The sequence below is a fragment of the Stenella coeruleoalba genome, assembly GCF_951394435.1.
Source record: "Stenella coeruleoalba genome assembly, chromosome: 1".
Taxonomy (NCBI): Eukaryota; Metazoa; Chordata; class Mammalia; order Artiodactyla; family Delphinidae; genus Stenella; species Stenella coeruleoalba.
In genome coordinates this window covers 62,318,160-62,336,592 of record NC_137169.1, presented here as the reverse complement: position 1 = coordinate 62,336,592, position 18,433 = coordinate 62,318,160, and the positions used below count along the sequence as shown (strand labels likewise).

General features: G+C 33.3%; 1 long non-coding RNA gene across 1 annotated transcript in view; it reads right to left on the bottom strand.

Moving 5' to 3' along the window:
• Positions 1 to 4,620: 4,620 nt before the first annotated feature.
• LOC307196890 overlaps positions 4,621 to 18,433 on the bottom strand; it is a 38,759-nt gene continuing 24,946 nt past the window's right edge. Inside the window, exon 3 of the long non-coding RNA XR_013831266.1 lies at positions 4,621 to 4,688. This is a non-coding gene — a long non-coding RNA (uncharacterized lncRNA). The remainder of the gene's footprint in view (positions 4,689 to 18,433) is intronic.

Below are 18,433 nucleotides of genomic sequence, written 5' to 3'. Positions count from 1 at the left end.
AACCAGGTCAGCAAACCTTACAATTCATTATCATAAATGCCTGTCAGCAAGCATACATAAAAGTGTAGATGTCATTACTTGGTTCTTAATAGAGAGACATCTATAACACCGTCTCTCTTTCACTACAGCTGGCACCTCTGACTTCACATTGCAAAGGCAGATATGTGCTGACTGCAGCAAAGGCAAAGGCAAGATGGAACTAGTGTGGAATTGCACAGGGTGCAAATATTATTACAGCATTTTTGTTTACTGAGCTTCCATCTGCCAGGAAAACTCAAGTGATTACACACAATATATCTTCCTGGACATACTCTTTGCCTTTCCTTTCCCTTGTCTAGCCCAAGTTTTCTTTACGTCAGTAAAATGACTCTATGTTTACATACAGAAAATGATCCAGCTGCTGTTTAAAACAACATACTCCACTTTTGTAAAATGAGGCAAAACAATTTCTGCACCATTAATATGCACACACATATATAGACACACATCCACTGGGGGCGGGAATAGCTATGACTGGGAGAAGGTTTTTATGATCTTTTAACCCAAATCTATGAATGGGTAGTGAGGTGTCTGAAATTATAAGTAAAATATTTGATATACACACATGTTGTAGAGAAGTTAGATAGCTGCTTTCTATAGAAGTCACTCCCTTCCACGAGAGCATTCCTCATCCCACAGGAATGAGTGTACATGCTTTTTTGTACATTACCTCAGGTCCATGGCTAAAGTTGATTATTCAGATTCTCCTTTCCTATAATTTGGAATTAGGATTCAGAGACAGTGAGTGAGCGGCTAGAGGTTTATACGTTCCAAAATGTAACATATACATTATGTACATTATACGGCCATATCTCACAAAGTGAAAAGAGAAACAGCAAAAACTGTTTATTCCACAATACCACAGAAGCAGAGATAAAAGAGAGTGGATTCTGGAGTACTTTCCATACTCTAATTGAGTCCCTCTGGTTGAGGGCTGGTTTCATTCCTGTGCTTGAGTTCTGTGAGATACTCCAATGTATAATTAAGAAATTCATCATATCCTTAAGCTGCCTAGATTGTTGCAGTTATGCACAGTAATAAAATGTGTATTATTTTGAAAGGGTGGGTGTGAAAGGCCATTGTTTTGAGTTCATAACCATTTTTAAAATCCTGCAAGGATGATTCTCTGGCTTTGGGGTACCATAGTATTCCAGGTCCACTAGATAATGCTGGTAGACAGCCACCTTAGCTTGCAGAATACAATGACTCTTTGTAGTTCCTCTATAGAGGAAATATTATAATGCTTTACTATGAAAATAAGTACATGCTCTTAAAATAAAACATTAAAAATAGACAAATTTACTTGGGTAAAAAGACAAATACTTCGGGAATTTGGACCAAATCTGCATTTCACTGTATATATTTTGCTGCTTTCTGGGTATCAAACAATCAGTTTGATTCAGTTGATTTCTCATCCCTGAGACAGATGTTTCAGAATTAGAGCAAAATCCAGTGAATCCAAGGCATAGATAAGTCAGCATGTCAGAGTATGAAGAGAATGCAGTTTTGAGCTAGATGGCTCTAGTTTCAAACCCCAAATTCTCCATTAACTATACGCATGATCTTGGACAAGTTAATTTATTGCTCCGAGTCATATTCTTTTCCCTGTGAAAAACAGGGCAAATGTATCAGTATGAGAAATAAATTAAATGAGATATACTTGTCATGTGGCTTGAATGGTATTTGACACATAGTAAGTGCACAGAGCATGTTAATTCCTTTCCCTTGCACCCACATTTGATAACCCTTAGATTTAACTCAGGATTTGATGCTAATATACAGTCAAGTTAATAAGGCTGGACAGTGGTGGCAGAGGTACTCACGTGTTCATGTTCCCTAACCTACTGTTCCCATAGGCCCCAGAGGTCTTTCAGTGTTATTAACACTAATGAAAAAGAACCATCTTATTCATTCCAAAATCAATTTTCTTTATGTATCTCTAGAACATTACCTATAACAATAATAAACACCAGCTATTGATCACTAATGAGATAGTCATTAGCTAACCATTATATGATTTATTACAAGTAGTATTCATAGCAACACTCTGAGTTAGCTATTGCTATACTTATTTTAATACTATGAAATCTGAGGCTTAGGTAAGTTTCTTGTTCAAGGTAACCAGCCAGAAAGTGTGAGAGTCAGGATTCAAAACCAACTTTGTTTGGTTCCAAAGTCAATATTATAACCAGCCTCCTTTGTATCTAGTCCATTAAAGTAATGGTGCCTGACTTTTCAGATTTTGACAAGAACCCAGGAGAGTAATAGAGAAAAGTAGGTAATTCTACCAAACAGCATTAGGAAAAAAAAATGTGGTTTATCTATCTTCTCTTTTTTCTCAACTATTACTTCATAATGTCATTTTGTGATATATTTTCCAGTTTCAAAATTGTAACAGCAATCATTTCATTTTGATTTTGTTTAATTTTTCTTAGTTTTTAAAGCTTATGCCTCTGTTGCTGAGCTAATTTTTTTGTTTTATGTTGTGTTTTCTATCTTCCTTCTTTCCTTCTTCCACCCCCTCCCCCTTCTCCCCTTCCTCCCCCACCTCTTTCTTTCTTTTGTAATTCTAGCCCATTTGAGCAAAGAAAATAGTTACAAGTGGGCTAGCATTTTTTTTTTACAGCTTTGCAATTTTCCTTTCTGTCTCGTCATTTGAAAAGTTAGAGAACTAATTAGAATATTATGTTTAAAAATTGATTCAAATATCTGAATATCAAAAGTTTACAGAATTAACTCACTTATTCAGCAAATATTTATTGAATGTCTACTTTGTACCATGTTTTGCTAGATACCGGAACAACAGTAAGAAACAAAATAAAGTTCTTGACCTAAGGGTTAAATAGACATAAACAAGTCTATAATCATGTTAAGGAATGATTGGTGTTATTTGAAAAATAAATCATACACTTCTATATAGTGGCTGTGTCCAAGGATAATTCATACCTGTTTTGGTTCCCTTAAATTTAGCCCTCTTAATCAATCTGGCCTACTCTGTCAAAATTACCACAATGCCCTTTGAGGACTCCTGATGTCTTTCTGTCATCTCAACTATTTTGAGAACCTAACTGAAAGTGAATTCAAATTCCCTCTCAAAGGTGGCTGCTGGGAGATAAATAAATAAGTAAATAAATATATATATATATATGTGTGTGTGGGGGTGTGTGTGTATATATATATATATATATATATATATATATATATATACGCCTGGGCACCATACACCACATTTATTATTTTGGATCATTTAATAAAAGCTAAGAACTTTCCTGAAAATTGTATGGCAGTTGGGGAGCAAGATTTCCCAGAGCACACAGACTACATTATAGATAAAGAGACATTCATTTCTGACCATGCACAACAGGAAGAGCTATAAAGGGTTGATTTTATGTGTAATGACAAGGCAAATCATAAGACGCATGAGTGGGATCTGTGGCTTGGAACAGAACAAAATTAGGCAACTGAAGATTAATCAATCACAAAAGGCAAGCTAACTGGAAAAATTATGATTTCTAGTTAAAACCATAATTCCCCATCTTGACTACTAATTTTCACACTGATTACTCTTTATTCTTGTCATTGTTTCTAAAATACATGACACACCATGTTGTAGAAGTGGTTGTATGGGCCACCTAGATAGGTACTTCTGCATACTTCTACTAAACTAATTCATTAGTTATGTACTTTAGAAAGACATTTTAGATTGTTTGTTTCCAAGAAACACTTTATTGTATGAGCTTTACGTGAACACCCTATTTAAAATACCAGTTACTCATTGTTGTTTCCATTACCCTGCTGTATTTTTCTTCATAGTGTTTTAATTATTTATATTCCATATCTGATTTTCTGTTTATTGCCTGTCTTCCCCACTAAAATGTAAGCTCAACAATTGCAAAGACTTTATCTTATTCACCACTTTCCCCCCAGCACCTAGAACACTGGCTAGCACTAGCAACTAAGTGAATTTTTGTTAAATTAAAATATAGCAAAATAAATGGTTTAGAATATGGAAGTCATTCTATAAATATTCAGGTGCAACTAATTAAACATTTAATTTGAATATAAATGTAGACTAAACCATAACAAAAACACTGCCATACTACATTGTCTTTCTATAATAACTCCTATAATTTCCTTAGTATGAACTGGCAAACAGTGGGAACTTAATTGGTCTCCATCCATTTTCTTTTCTTCTTCCTGGTTATATATTATTCATTTAAACGACTCTTTCTGTGTTTCAATCCAAATTCCCAATATTTTCTTGTTATTTTCAATACTGCATTTTATAATTGGTCAGTTTTTTTAGGGCACATGGATATCCTGATGTTTTCGTTTTCTTTTTCTCGTTGTGTACATCTGCCACACCAAAAATGTGGAAGAAGTGACTATCCCATGAAGTGTATTCTCTTAATATTTCATGTAATATAATATATATACACACACACACACACACACACATACACACATATGGGAATGGATTTACCCAAAGTTCTTCCAAAAACATTCGTACTGCAGGATAGCTTAGTGTTTGAGGTATGGCTTCGGAGCCAGACAACCACATACCAGTTGATAATTACTTACCTCTCTGTGCTTAATTTTCCTCTTCATGAAAATGAGGATAATGAGAGCTCCCATGTCACAAAGCTGTTCTGAGGATAAAATCAGTTAACGGAAAAAAAGATGTTTGTAACTGTGCTAGACACATAGTGAAATGTTAGTATTGGGAGATAATTCTCTAGGGAGCTCTCATGTTTCTGCATGTCCTGTGAGCAGAGGTACTGACTGTTTTCTTCCAGACTATCTTTTCAAGGATGTTTGAGAGTGAACAGCCTTGGAATATTGATATAGTGTCTCCATCCTGATAAAAGGGAAGATTTATTTACTGTCCATAAAATAAAGATGTCTCCCTCTGGGCAAAGTGTTAGCACGTTTGCTGAAAGCTCATTATAAAGTTTGGGTTCCCCTTAGCTTGGGATTCCTCAGCTGTGATGCAAACACACTGTGTGCAGACATAACCCTTGTTTTCTTGTGGGAATTGGGACTTGGAGAATAGGCACAAGAAAATATTGGCACTTTGGCTACTACTAATACAGTAAGCAGAAAACTTTCTCTTGCCTCTGACTCATATCTTCTAGCATTCATGAAAAAATGGTGATATACCTTGTAAGCTAGCCAGTAAAATTAAGGGTCAGATGCTTCACAGTTCTTAACAGTCAAAAATGTTATTACTGTTATGTTTTTTTTCCCCTAGGTTGTGTATAACTTTCTAACTTTGAGCAAGAAAAGTGTTTCTGAGATAATTGTAACCTGGACAGTTTTCCCCCATTAACCATAAGCCCTTTCCCCTTCATTTTTTGAATCTTTACAACCTTCCGACCACTTACGATAGAGAACCTGGTATTAAAAAACTGGAAACAAACTGCTAATGCTAGTTTCTGTTGTTTCACCATTTCCTACAAGCTACATGTCAATTACCATACTTACAGTCAATTTTTTAATTCTGTAAATTGAAGCATTTTCAATTTATCAGTAGTGTGCAGTCTTCTGAGTGGCATTTTTCTTTCTTTGCCGGATTTTCCTCATTCCACTATAATCTCTGTTGCCTTATTTACTACTTTACAATCTCTCATGCTCATAACACACAATTCTTTATTCAAAATACTTACCTTCAGGTGTTTTAAATTTTCAGAAAAGTAAAATATAGACAAGGACTGCAGGTTTCTATTCACCATCTGGGCAATGGTGCATGAACAAAGTCAGCAATATTTATTCCAAGATGTTTTATGATGAAACTTTTGTGTTCTACATTTGTTTTTACTCAGTCCTTGATTTCTAATGAAAAATCTCAAAACATTCTGCAAAATGGTTTCAATATAACTCATTTAGTCATTTGTTTATCAGTATTTTATGCTTCACATCAGCATTTATAAACCTATCTCCTATGGTGTTTCCTGTGCATTAAACCATGATAGAGATTACCATATCCTATGATTTCAGCAGCAGTTTATTAAGCTCTTTAGTAAACATAACTCAGCATGTTTAAGGTTTTTGAGCTGTTATTAAAAGGGGTGCTTTAGAATCACTAATTTTTGAATTATTTATTATGTTAATAATACAATATAAAAATATAATAATTATTGTAACTGTATTTAGTATTTTGTTGAATTTGAATTTCAAAGACAAATTAAGAATCTGAATCACTTTATGTGTAAAGACAGCTTTGTCCCAATACTACTTAGGGTCGATCTGAAAACAAAAGTTAAATACATCTCAAATTTCTTTATTTCCCCACTAACACCATCACTCCCTATATCTTACACAAACAGAAACAGCACACACATGCACACACACATACACACACTTCACAAACATCACCAAAATCCACATGGCAATAACTAAAAAAAGATGGAAGATGGCTCAGGAAGTAGAAAGTATAAAATATTTAATTCTGTTTCATGGACAAAATGTGTAGTACCTTGCATATTATTTTATAAACCTGAGCAATCTGATAGGCCTCACAGGTAGACAGTAAACCAAGTTAGTGAATTCTTTGGGAAATTCAGAGATGACTATTATCCCCAAAGCTGCTCTACGAGGGAGTTCATTGATCAAAATCTTTAATTCTCATTTGGGTTTACTTTCATATATAATGTTAATGCCAGGAGGATATATTTTCCATCCCAGGTTTACAAATCTACAACCAGGATGAGGATCCTGTTGTCCATTCATTACATTTTGGGGGACCTCTCCACCATTCCTCTTTACCCTCTGTATCTACTGCTTTGGCAGATTTTGTTGTTGTTGTTCAGTATTGCAGACTTTTTTTTTCTTGGAACATGTCTTCAGCCACCTAAACTTAACATTTTGAGCTAACATTTTTCTCCATAATAATCTCATAGAGTTTACATAAGTGATAAGAAATACACACAAAGATGTTCAACATCACTAATTATTAGAGAAATGCATATCAAAATTACAATGAGGTATCACCTCACAACAGTCAGAATGGCCATCATCAAAAAATCTACAAACAATAAATGCTGGAGAGGATGTGGAGAAAAGGGAACCCTCCTACACTGTTGGTGGGAATATTAATTGGTACAACCATTCTGGAGAACAGTATAGAGGTTCCTTAAAAAACTAAAATTAGAGCTACCATATGATCCTGTAATCCCACTCCTGGGCATATATCCATAGAAAAACATAATTCAAAAAGATACATGCACCTCAATGTTCACTGCAGCACTATTTACAATAGCCAGGACATGGAAGCAACCTAAATGTTCATCAACAGACAAATGGATAAAGAAGATGCAGTACATACATACAATGGAATATTACTCAACCATAAAAAATGAACAAAATAATGTCATCTGCAGCAACATGGATGGACCTAGAGGTTGTCATACTGAGTGAAGTAAGTCAGGCAGAGAAAGACAAATATGACATAATATCGCTTATATGTGGAATCTAAAAAAGTGGTACAAATGAACTTATTTACAAAACAAAAATAGAGTCACAGATATAGAAAACAAACTTATGGTTACCAGGGGGTAAGGAGTAGGGATAAACTTGGAGACTGGGATTGACATATACACACTAGAATATATAAAAATAGGTAACTAATAGCACAGTGAACTCTTCTCAGTACTCTGTAATAACCTATATGGGAAAAGAGGCTAAAATAAAAGAATGGATATATGTATAACTGATTCACTTTGCTGTACAGCAGAAAGTAACACCACATTTTAAAACAACTATACTCCAATTTAAAAAAAAAGAAGAAATACACACACACATACACACACACAATCTACATGCATATATGAGTATGTATATGTGATGTAATTTATAATAAGAAATATATATTTGGTCTGTGTTGCTTTCCTGGCACAGAGCTCCTAAAACTCTTGGTATTTCCTAAGTGGTAACTGCTATAAAGGTGTCTTGATATTCACAACAAGCTCCTTTCAACCATGCCTAAGTATTTGTTAATAAGGTGACTTTTGAATTGCACCTTATGATGGCAGCTGCTGGCTGCTAAGGGAACCAACAACTTGATTAGAGGGTTGGAATTTCAGTCCCATCCGAGTGAGGAGAGGGTACTGGAAGTTTAATGAATCTCCTAAGATAATGTTTAAGTCAATCATCCCTATGAAATGAAGGCTCAAAAAAAAAAAGAAGAGAAAAATACAACCAAAGGACTGGGTTCAGACAGACTCTGGGTTTTTGAACACATGGAGTTCTGGGGAGAGTGCTTCACTCAGAGAGCATGGAAGCTCCTTACCCCTTCCCACCTAACTTGCCCTATGCCTCTCTTTCATCTGGCTGTCTCTGAGTTACATCCTTTTATAATAAACAGGTACTCTAGTAAGTAAAATGTTTCTCTGAGTTCTGTAAGCCATTCTAGCAAATTAATCCAGCCCAAGGAGGGGGTCGTAGGAACCTCCAATCTATAGCAGGGTGGTCAGAAGCACAGGTGATAACATGGACTTGAGATTGATATCTGAAGGGTGTGGGGGGAAGTTTTGTAGGACTGGACCCTTAACATGTGGGAACAAATGATAGAGTATTACATAGACAGTGTCATAAATGACTTGAACTGTAGGATACCCAGCTGTCATCGGGATTACTTGGTGGTATGGAAAAAACACACAAGTTGGAGTACAGTAACTAACAAATAACTGTTGCACATTATGATTTTCACATTAAACAATCTAGCCTCGCCACCAATAATTTGGTATAGTTTTTCACTGTGAGGTGAATTGATTAGAGAATGTTGTGGGTAGAAAATCTGTGGAGGTAGGGAGGCCTCCATAAGGGAAGGATTCTTCCCTTCACTTTCTTACCCTGTCTCTTCTCTCTATCAAACAGAAAAAAAATAGTTATTTATAAAACTAGACATTTTTTTTTCATTTAAATTATCCCATTTTAGTATAACCACTTTCGGAATTTTATTATGAAAATTTTGCAGATGAGGAAGTTGAGTATCAGTGAGCTATTATAACACAACCAAAGATTTTAAGGCAGCAACAGGATTCTGTATGTACCTGTCTGACTTTAAAAAGTACGATATATCAATAGTCAAACGTTGGGAGATATTATTATTACAATATATTTTCATGCAATATTTCCCAAGGACAGTCTTAATTTTTATTGTCTTCCTAAACTAACAAATAAAAGAAAAAGTGAAGTCATGCCCCAGAGGTTGAGAATGGGTAAGGCAGAAAAGTGTATTATTCCAAAGATTCTGGATATCTTTCATTTGATTAAAACAATATGTCAGTATTCTTGGCTTCATATTTTCATGAATGAAAAATATTTTCATATTTCATTTTGTATTAGAATAAGTTCTGGTTCTAGACTCAGACAGCCTGAGTTTCTGCCATGATTCCTCACATACTAGCTGTGTGACCTGAGACTAGTTACTTTAAAAGCCTCTAATCTCAGTTATTCCATATAAGTAAAATGGGACTAGGAGTTGTCTTCACTGAGTTGCCAAGAGAATTAAATGAGATGATGCATGTGAATTGCTGGCATAGTGCTTCTCTCGAAGTAAATACTCAATAAAATGATATTTTGTTGCATATTAAAATCATTATAATTTTATTAATATATCATTATTTTTACTAAAGCAAGTGAAAGAACATTTTAATGACTGCTGTGAGCATTCTATGCTAGTCATACACTTTGCTTCACATAGGGTCCTGGTAAACCCCTCTATCTGATCTAGTCCTTTCTGAGTTTCTGATTTAGATGTTTAGACTGAATTATCTCTTGCAGTTCTTGAATCTTGCCTTATGCTTTTAGTGTGAAGAATTTTGTATGATTCCTATTATCTTAATCTCTCATAAATGGGTAATTGTTTCCATATATCAGCATATTTTTTACAGGTTATCCATAGAGTAATACATGTGATAGAGAAAATTTTTAGATTCTTTGTTTTGTTTTTGTTAACTTAAAGAAACTTTTATATCCCGCTTACATACTAATTATTGTAAAAATTAAAAAAATATATATAAAGATATGAGGCAAAAGAAAGCCTGTATTCATACCATTCAGAGATAAATATTATTAGCATTTGGTTTTATTTTCTTCTAGGGTTATTATTTTACATTTTATACAATTAAGTATTGTGATAAACATAAAATATGCACATGCTGCTTTCTTTTTAAAATTTATCTAGTATTTACTGTATGCAAAGTTCTAAATGCTTAAATATATTACCCTCACTGAGCACCTAATTTATTACTTTAACAATTTTTATTATAACATAGAGAAAAGTGCATAAAACACATATGCATAGTTTAAACAAAGATTATAAATTCAACATCCATTTAACTACTACACAGGTGAGGAAGCAGAATATTGTCCACATACCAGAAACTCCACTGAGTACCTCTCTCTAATCAAATCTTCCTTGCTTTTCTCTCCCAGAGATAACTATAATCTTGAGTTTTGTGCTAGCCACTTCCTTGATTTTTCCCAATATTTTAATTTCCTTATGGATATGCAATAAGGACAGTGACAAAAATGGAAAATGAACCGAAATTTTCTCTTAATTTCAAGTCAACAAGTTAGCGTACCACAGTTTCATGGATGTTAGCAAAAGAAACGGCTTCTGTGTCAGAGACAAAGTATAGTTGTCTAACCACAGCATTAGCAGTAGCCAGAGAATTAGCATGTGTACAAGTTTTCCAATTCCTCTTTCCCAAAAGGAAATTTGAAGAGGGCCAGATAACACCCACACATGCAGTGGGGTACATTACAGGAGAGCACTCTGAGCTTAAAGAACGTATCTTTGTTATAATGGGCAGCAAGTATTCTTCGGTTTAGCCCCAGAAGACATTACATTTAATATACGGGATAGTAAAGAAACTTGCTCTTTGTTGGGGGATAAGGGTGTGGTGGAGATAGTATCGCTAACTTTCAAGTCTGTTTGCTATACAAAAATCCTTGAAAAGAGTCTAAACCAAAGGCAGTTGGTGCCTCTGCTCAAAAGACATGCAGAAAAACATGAGAGACCTAGAGAGAATTGTCATCCAATAGTCAGCAACATTTGTTGAAAAGTCAGTCCTTTCTTTAATTACTTGCAAATGTATGTCTTTGCCATATATCAAGCACCCATATATATTTGCTTATCTTTCTGGATCACTTTTGTCTTATTGTTTTATTTATCTACTCCAAAGCATTACCACACTATCTTGACTATTATTATTGTCTTTAAAAAAAATACTCTTTAATTTTTAGGACAATTTTGTTTTTAAGGAGTTGTTTGTTGTATATTACAAGATAACATTTATTTTAAAATTCTTACATTTAATTTTTTAAAGATTTCATTTTTTTAGAACAGTTTTAGGTTCAAAACAAAATTGAGAGGAAGGTAAAGAGATTTCCCTTACACTCTCTGCCTACACACGGGCATAGCCTTCCCCATTATCAATATCAATTACCAGAGTGGTACATTTGTTACCGAGAATGAACCTACATTGACACATCCTAATCACTCAAAGTCCATAGTTTATCTTAAGGTTCACTCTTAGTGCAGTATACTCTATGGGTTTGCACAAATGTATAACGACATACAGTTGTCATTATAATAACATACAGATTATTTTTACTGCCCTAAAAATCCTCTGTGCTTTGCCTGTTTATCTTCCCTTCCTCCATCTCTGGCAAACACTGATCTTTTTATTGTCTCCATAGCTTTGCCAGAATGTCATATAGTTGGAATCGTACACTTCTATATATTATGTAGCCTCTTCAGATTGGCTTCTATTGCTTAGTAATATGCATTTAAGGATCCTCCACGTCTTTTCATAGCTTAGTAGCTCATTTACTTTTAGCACTATTATGTTTTTCAATAAAATTTTTCTACATCAAAGCATTATCACATTATGTTAATTATCATATTTTATTAAGTCTCTATATATGTTATGGCTGATGCAGCTTTTTGTTATCCTTCTAGATTTACTGGGCTGCTATTGAGTTGGAACTTCTATAATTTTCTGCATGGAAGTCTTGCATAATTGTAAAAATTATTCATAGGTATATAATATTTTGATGCTATTATAGTGCTTTTATTTTTTGTTTGTATCTAGTTGATAGAAATAAGATGTATATTATATACGTAAATATATGCATATATTATTTTCTTTCCAGCAAGTTTGTGACTTTTTTATTAATTTAAATTTTTATCCTTAGATCCTTTTAGATTATATATATCATTAAAAATTAGTGTAATTCAGCTATAGCATTTTTAACTTTATTTTTTTCTTGTCTTACTATTTTGGCTAGAAGCTTGAGTAAAATGTTAAATAGAAATTGTAATAGACAATATTCTTACTTTATTCTTGAATTCAGTAGGAATTATATCAATATTTGACAATTAAGTGAGATGTTCACTGTGGAATTTTTGTAATTATTATCAGGTTATGTAAACTACCTTCTGTTTGCTTGCTTTTTAAGCCTTTTTAAAATCACTAACGGATATTGGATTTTATAAATGCCTTTGCTACCTCTATAGAGATGATTATAAATGAGTATATAGCTTTATATTTTTAATAGTTAATATGGTGAATTACTTAATTATCTAATGTCTAAAGAATTTTGCATTCCTGATATAAATAAAATGTGGTCATGAGATATCATTTTCCTTATTTGGGAGTTTCAGTTTCTAATATATTGAATAATATATTTGCATATTCATGAGTGTGATTGGGCTCCATTGTCCTTGAAATAATATCCTTTTGGATTATGTATCAAAATTATACTGGGCTAACAATACAGATTGAAGAGTATTCTTTCTTCCAATTATCTAGAAAAACTTGCATAAAATTAGAAATATCTATTCCCTTAATTATTTGTAGCACCAACCAAAGAAGAAATCTAATACTAGAATTTCATTTGTGTGTTTTTTAAAAAATATTGCTTCAATTATTTTATTGCTATTAGGATAAGTCAGATTTTCTGCTTCTTTTTGTGTCAGTTTGGTAATTTTTTGTTTGTTTAGTAGTTTGTGGAATAATTTGGTGGTTAAGAGGACAGTCTCTAGTTCTACATTTCCTCGTTTAAATCCCAGCTCTGGCATTTACTGGCTATGATGTTGGTCAAATTACTTAATTTTCTATAACTCAGTTACTCGATATTTAAAATATGTTCTTTTTTACATTTTTAGTAGGAATGTACATTGGTACAAACCCCTTTGGAAACTCTCTTATAGGTTTTTTAACATTCAAATAAAGTTTTTGTTTTGGAGATTGATCTATCTATCAGAACATGTAAAACATGTAGAAGAATATACTCGCAGCTTTATTCATAATAGTCTAATACTGTAAGCATAACAAATGTCCCCACCCTAGATGGTAAAAAAATATATTATGTATGAATATTTATAAAGTTCAACACAACACAGTAATAGAAAACACCATACTACTGTTATATACAGAATGCATGCATCTCAACCACAGTGAGAGAGAGAAGCTAGATACAAAAAATTACAAATTATTGCTTTATCTATATTACTTCAAAACAAGCCAAAATATAATGCTAAATGTCAGGATAGTGATTACTCTTCAAAGGGGATACTAACTAAAAAGGGGAACAAGGAAACCTTCTGAAATGATGAAAGTATTCTAAATCTTGATCTGGGTAGTGTTTATATGGATTTTGACATATGTAAAAAAATTATTTAGCTGTACACTTTAGATTTGTGCATATGTAAAATATTCCTCAAAAAATTAGAGAATTGATAGGAGGCAGGTAATTAGAGAAAGCCTGGATAGATGATCTTTTGAAAATCAAATGATTTAATCAATAAGTTTACAATGCCCCTAATTAATTTCTATTCTGTGCTGTCTAAAATGTAGCTACTAGCTATGTGTAGCTGTTTAAATTTAGCTAAAATTATATGAAAGTAAAAGTTTAGTTTTCCACTTGCTCTAGCCACATTTTAAGTGTACAGTGATCACTTGTGGCTAATGGACAGCCATTATAGCAACATAGATTTTAAAAATATTTTTATCATTGCAGTACATCATATATTTGTCTGCAGCCTTTGCTATCCTTGATATGCTGGAGAGAATACAATAACTATATGAATATCTATGTATTTATGTGCATATGTGACATATGTATTGAAATAAATTAATGAAAATAGTTTCTTAGTTGTTTGTACTCACAAAAAACACAATTCAGTTAATATTTTTATAACTACATCATTTTATTCTGTGTTCTGGAAGAGTATTTCCAATTTGTTCTCCATGTCACTGATTCATTTAGGCTTTATCAGTTTTAATCTATAATGTTTTAAATTCAAATTTTACTACTTTCTTTTTTTTTTGCGGTACGCGGGCCTCTCACTGTTGTGGCCTCTCCCGTTGCAGAGCACAGGCTCCGGACACGCAGGCTCAGCTGCCATGGCTCATGGACCTAGCCGCTCCACGGCATGTGGGATCTTCCCGGACCGGGGCGCGAACCTGTGTCCCCTGCATCGGCAGGCGGACTCTCAACCACTGCGCCACCAGGGAAGCCCTACTTTCTTTTTTATTTCCCTGCAATCCTTTAGGGTAATTCCCTTTCATCTCCCTTTTCATCTAGTTCTGCTTTGTTTTGTTTATTTTCATCTCATTGGATTCTTTCCGTAGAGAATTTGGATTCTACTTTATATAAGTATGGATTTCTCCCATTTTATTGAGGAAAACATAAAATATTAAACTTTTTTCTTTTGGATCCAGTAGCAGTTTTGTTGTTGTTCGTTTGTTTGTTTAAATTCATGTTCTTTCATTAAGCTTTCAAGTTTAGAACTGCTGCTATCAAGTCTACTTAGATTTACAGATCAAGTGTTGATATTTAAGGACAACTACCAATCCAATTCCAATTTCTACCTGACATTCACCTAATGTCACTTTGATGTACCAAAGCATCTTAATGCTTATTTTCTGAGCTCACAACGTACAATAAAATTACATTTCCTGTAAAGCATTTCTACAATATTATTCTTTCTGTGAATATCATTTCAAAATCAAACCTCTAACTTGGGAGACTATAAGAATATATGGCTAGTAATTCATAAGTTTCTACTCAGTCTTCTCTCATCCTCCCTCCTACCCGCCCCTCCCCTTGAGCCTAGAGATTACTATCTTATAATGGTTATAGAATTTGTGATTGATTGGAGGAGACAGGGATTCTAATGGGGAGAAAGAGAGTATTTTTCGGTCTCTCATAAAAAATAACACCTTAGGATTCTAACATTCTAACAGGACTTCATAGAATTAGGCAAGTATGTTTTAGATATGAAAGAGTAACAATGGAGTATCAGCCCCACTAACCATCAGAAAGTTTAACAAAGGCATAACTATAAAAAACATTATAAAAACCATAGTATTAAAGCAATGTTAAAAAGGAAGACACAGACACCTCTGGGGTATAAAAATTAGCACTTGATAAATAGGAATTTACAGATCAGAGTATGAAGCAAAAACAAAAGGATTAATTGCTTCATTAACTCATATACCAAAAAAAACCTTCATAAATTTACATATTAACAGTTCCAAAATCAAACCATATAAATATAAACTATAACATAAATTACTACATCACTGCATGAACCAAAGACAGACAAAGGCATTATTTTTATACTCAGTATTCATGGACTGGAGGAGGCATTATTGTTAAGATGACAGCTCTATCAAAATTAACCTATATATTCAATGAGATTGCAATCAAATCTCGGCAAGCTATTTTATACATATTTCCAAACTTATTTTCAAGTTTATATGGGAAATAAAGACACAGAAAAGTCAACACAATACTGAAGAAATAGAACAAAGCTGGAGGACTCGCACTACCTGACTTCATGACTTACTATAAAGCTGCAGTTAACAAGACAAGGTGGTACTGGTGAGAAAAAAGGACACATAGATAAATGAAACAGAACAGAGATCCCAGAAATAAACCCACACAAATACAGTCAACCGATCTTTGACAACTGGGCAAAGACAATTCAATGAAGAAAGAAAATCTTTTCCATAAATGTTGCTGAACAATCAGACCTCATATGTATAGAAAGAAGGAAGGAAGGAAGGAAGGAAGGAAGGAAGGAAGGAAGGAAGGAAGGAAGGAAGAAAGAAAGAAAGAAAGAAAGAAAGAAAGAAAGAAAGAAACCTTATATCTGTCATAAAAATGAATTCAAAATGGATCATAGGCCTAAATGGAAAATGGAAAAATATAAAAATTCTAATAGAGAACATAGAAAATCTAGGTGGCCATGGGTTTGGTGATGAGTTTTCAGATACAAAACCAAAAGATGATCCATTTTCTGTTCTGAAAAATACACTGTAAAGAGAATGAAAATACAAGCCACAAAATGGGAGAAGATATTTGTGAAACATACATGATAAAGGTGTTGTATCCAAATAAAACAAAAATCACTTAACACTCAACAGTAATAAAACAAACAAACCAAATCAAAATGGGCAAAATGGTCTGAACAGACAGTCCACCAAAGAGGATAAACACATAACAAATAAAGACATGAAAATATGCTCAACACCATTTGTAATTAGGGAATTGGAAATTTAAATAGCAACAAGATAGCACTTCATACCTATTAGATGGCTAAAACCCCCAAAACCTTAATAATACTGTATGCTGGCAAGGATGCAGAACCAAAATAACTCTAATTTGTTGCTGGTGGAAATGCAAAATTGTACACCAACTTCAGAAGACAGTTCAGCAGTTTCTCATAAATCTGCACATAGTCTTACACTAAAACCAGCAATCATGCTCCTAGGTATTCATCCCAATGAATTGAAACTTTATGTCCACATAAAAACCTGCACACAAATGTTTATAACAGTTTTATTCAAAATCACTTAGAAACAACTAAGATGTCCTTTAATAGGTGAATGGATAAACAAACTATGGTGCATCCATATAAAGAAATGAGCTATTTAGCCACAATAAGACACATATGAACCCTCAAAGTACATTACTACATGAAAGAACCAATGTGAGTAGGCTCCATACTATATGATTCCAGTTACATAACATTTTGGAAATTGGAAAACATAGAGACAGTAAACAGATCAGTGATTGCCAGAGGTTTGGAAGTGGATTAAATAGTTGAAATACAAAGGAATTTTGAAGACAGTAAAATTATTTTGTATGATAATGCAATGGTGGATATATGATATTACACATTGGCCAAAACCTATAGACCTTTATAGCACAAAATGTGAAAGTTAATGTATGTAAATTTTAAAAACCTCATTTAAGAAGTCCAGGGATCCCAGGATGGAAAAAGACAAAAAACAAAAGAATTTGCTATTTCAAAGGTATGAAACAACCTCACTGAAGAGGGTAGGAGGAAAAGGTGTTGCCCTAAGTAACTTTGGAAATGAATGGAATTATAAAACTAAAGTCAAGAGAAGTGCACATAAGCCCTGCATTCTAGTTAATAAAGCAGTTTCCCATGGATGAATGGACTAACAATTCTGATATTTTTATACATATATACAGAAAGGATAAATGAACAATTAAGTAACTGAATGGCAGACAGTAGAAGTTAGGTTTCTCACTATTTGGAGTGAGAATTACTAGATAATTAAGAGGAAAAGGTTAAAATGATCCATATGTTAATGAATTAGAGTTGGAGATATCAGTAGGAACTCATGTTTAGTTAAAATATATATATGTATATATATACTGTTAAAAATAGAAATATTTATACATATGGTAAATGAACTATCATAGACACATACATTTATTTGCTCCATCAGCTGATTGGCCCTAGAAACAAAACCCTGGTAGGAATGAGGATACCTAGTACCCATATCTTTGTTTCTCATACCATTCTTCAACTATAAAAGAAAAAACAAAAAAACAACAAAAAAAACCCAACTAAACAAACCAAAAAAGAGTTTCTATGGAGGACTCCTGCCTCTTGTATTGATGCAGGAAATATACAAGATGAACCTAGAGGTCTGGAACCTCTAATACTGCCAAAATATAAAAAAAAAAAAATTCAGAAAACACAAAAACAAAACACCTTGATTGACAGAAGTAAATCAAAGGATCCACTAAAAGAGCTCCCAATGGCCAAAGCTCAAATAATTTGAGCAATAAATAAAGTAATAATCTAAAGTATAAAACACATATCTATGTGCCCATAATAATATATATATTGATGATTGAATAAGTAAGTAAATAAATAAGTGAGATGAATCAAATCTCCCATGTAGAAGAATTAGAAATGTTTTATGTAGATATTCTACCCTCAATGAAAGGAGCATAATTTCTCATTCTTTCCATGTGAACTACACAAAGTAAAAAATAAATAAATAAAAAGAGAATCTTTATAGTGGAGAAATCTGACAAACATCACTTATGCCAG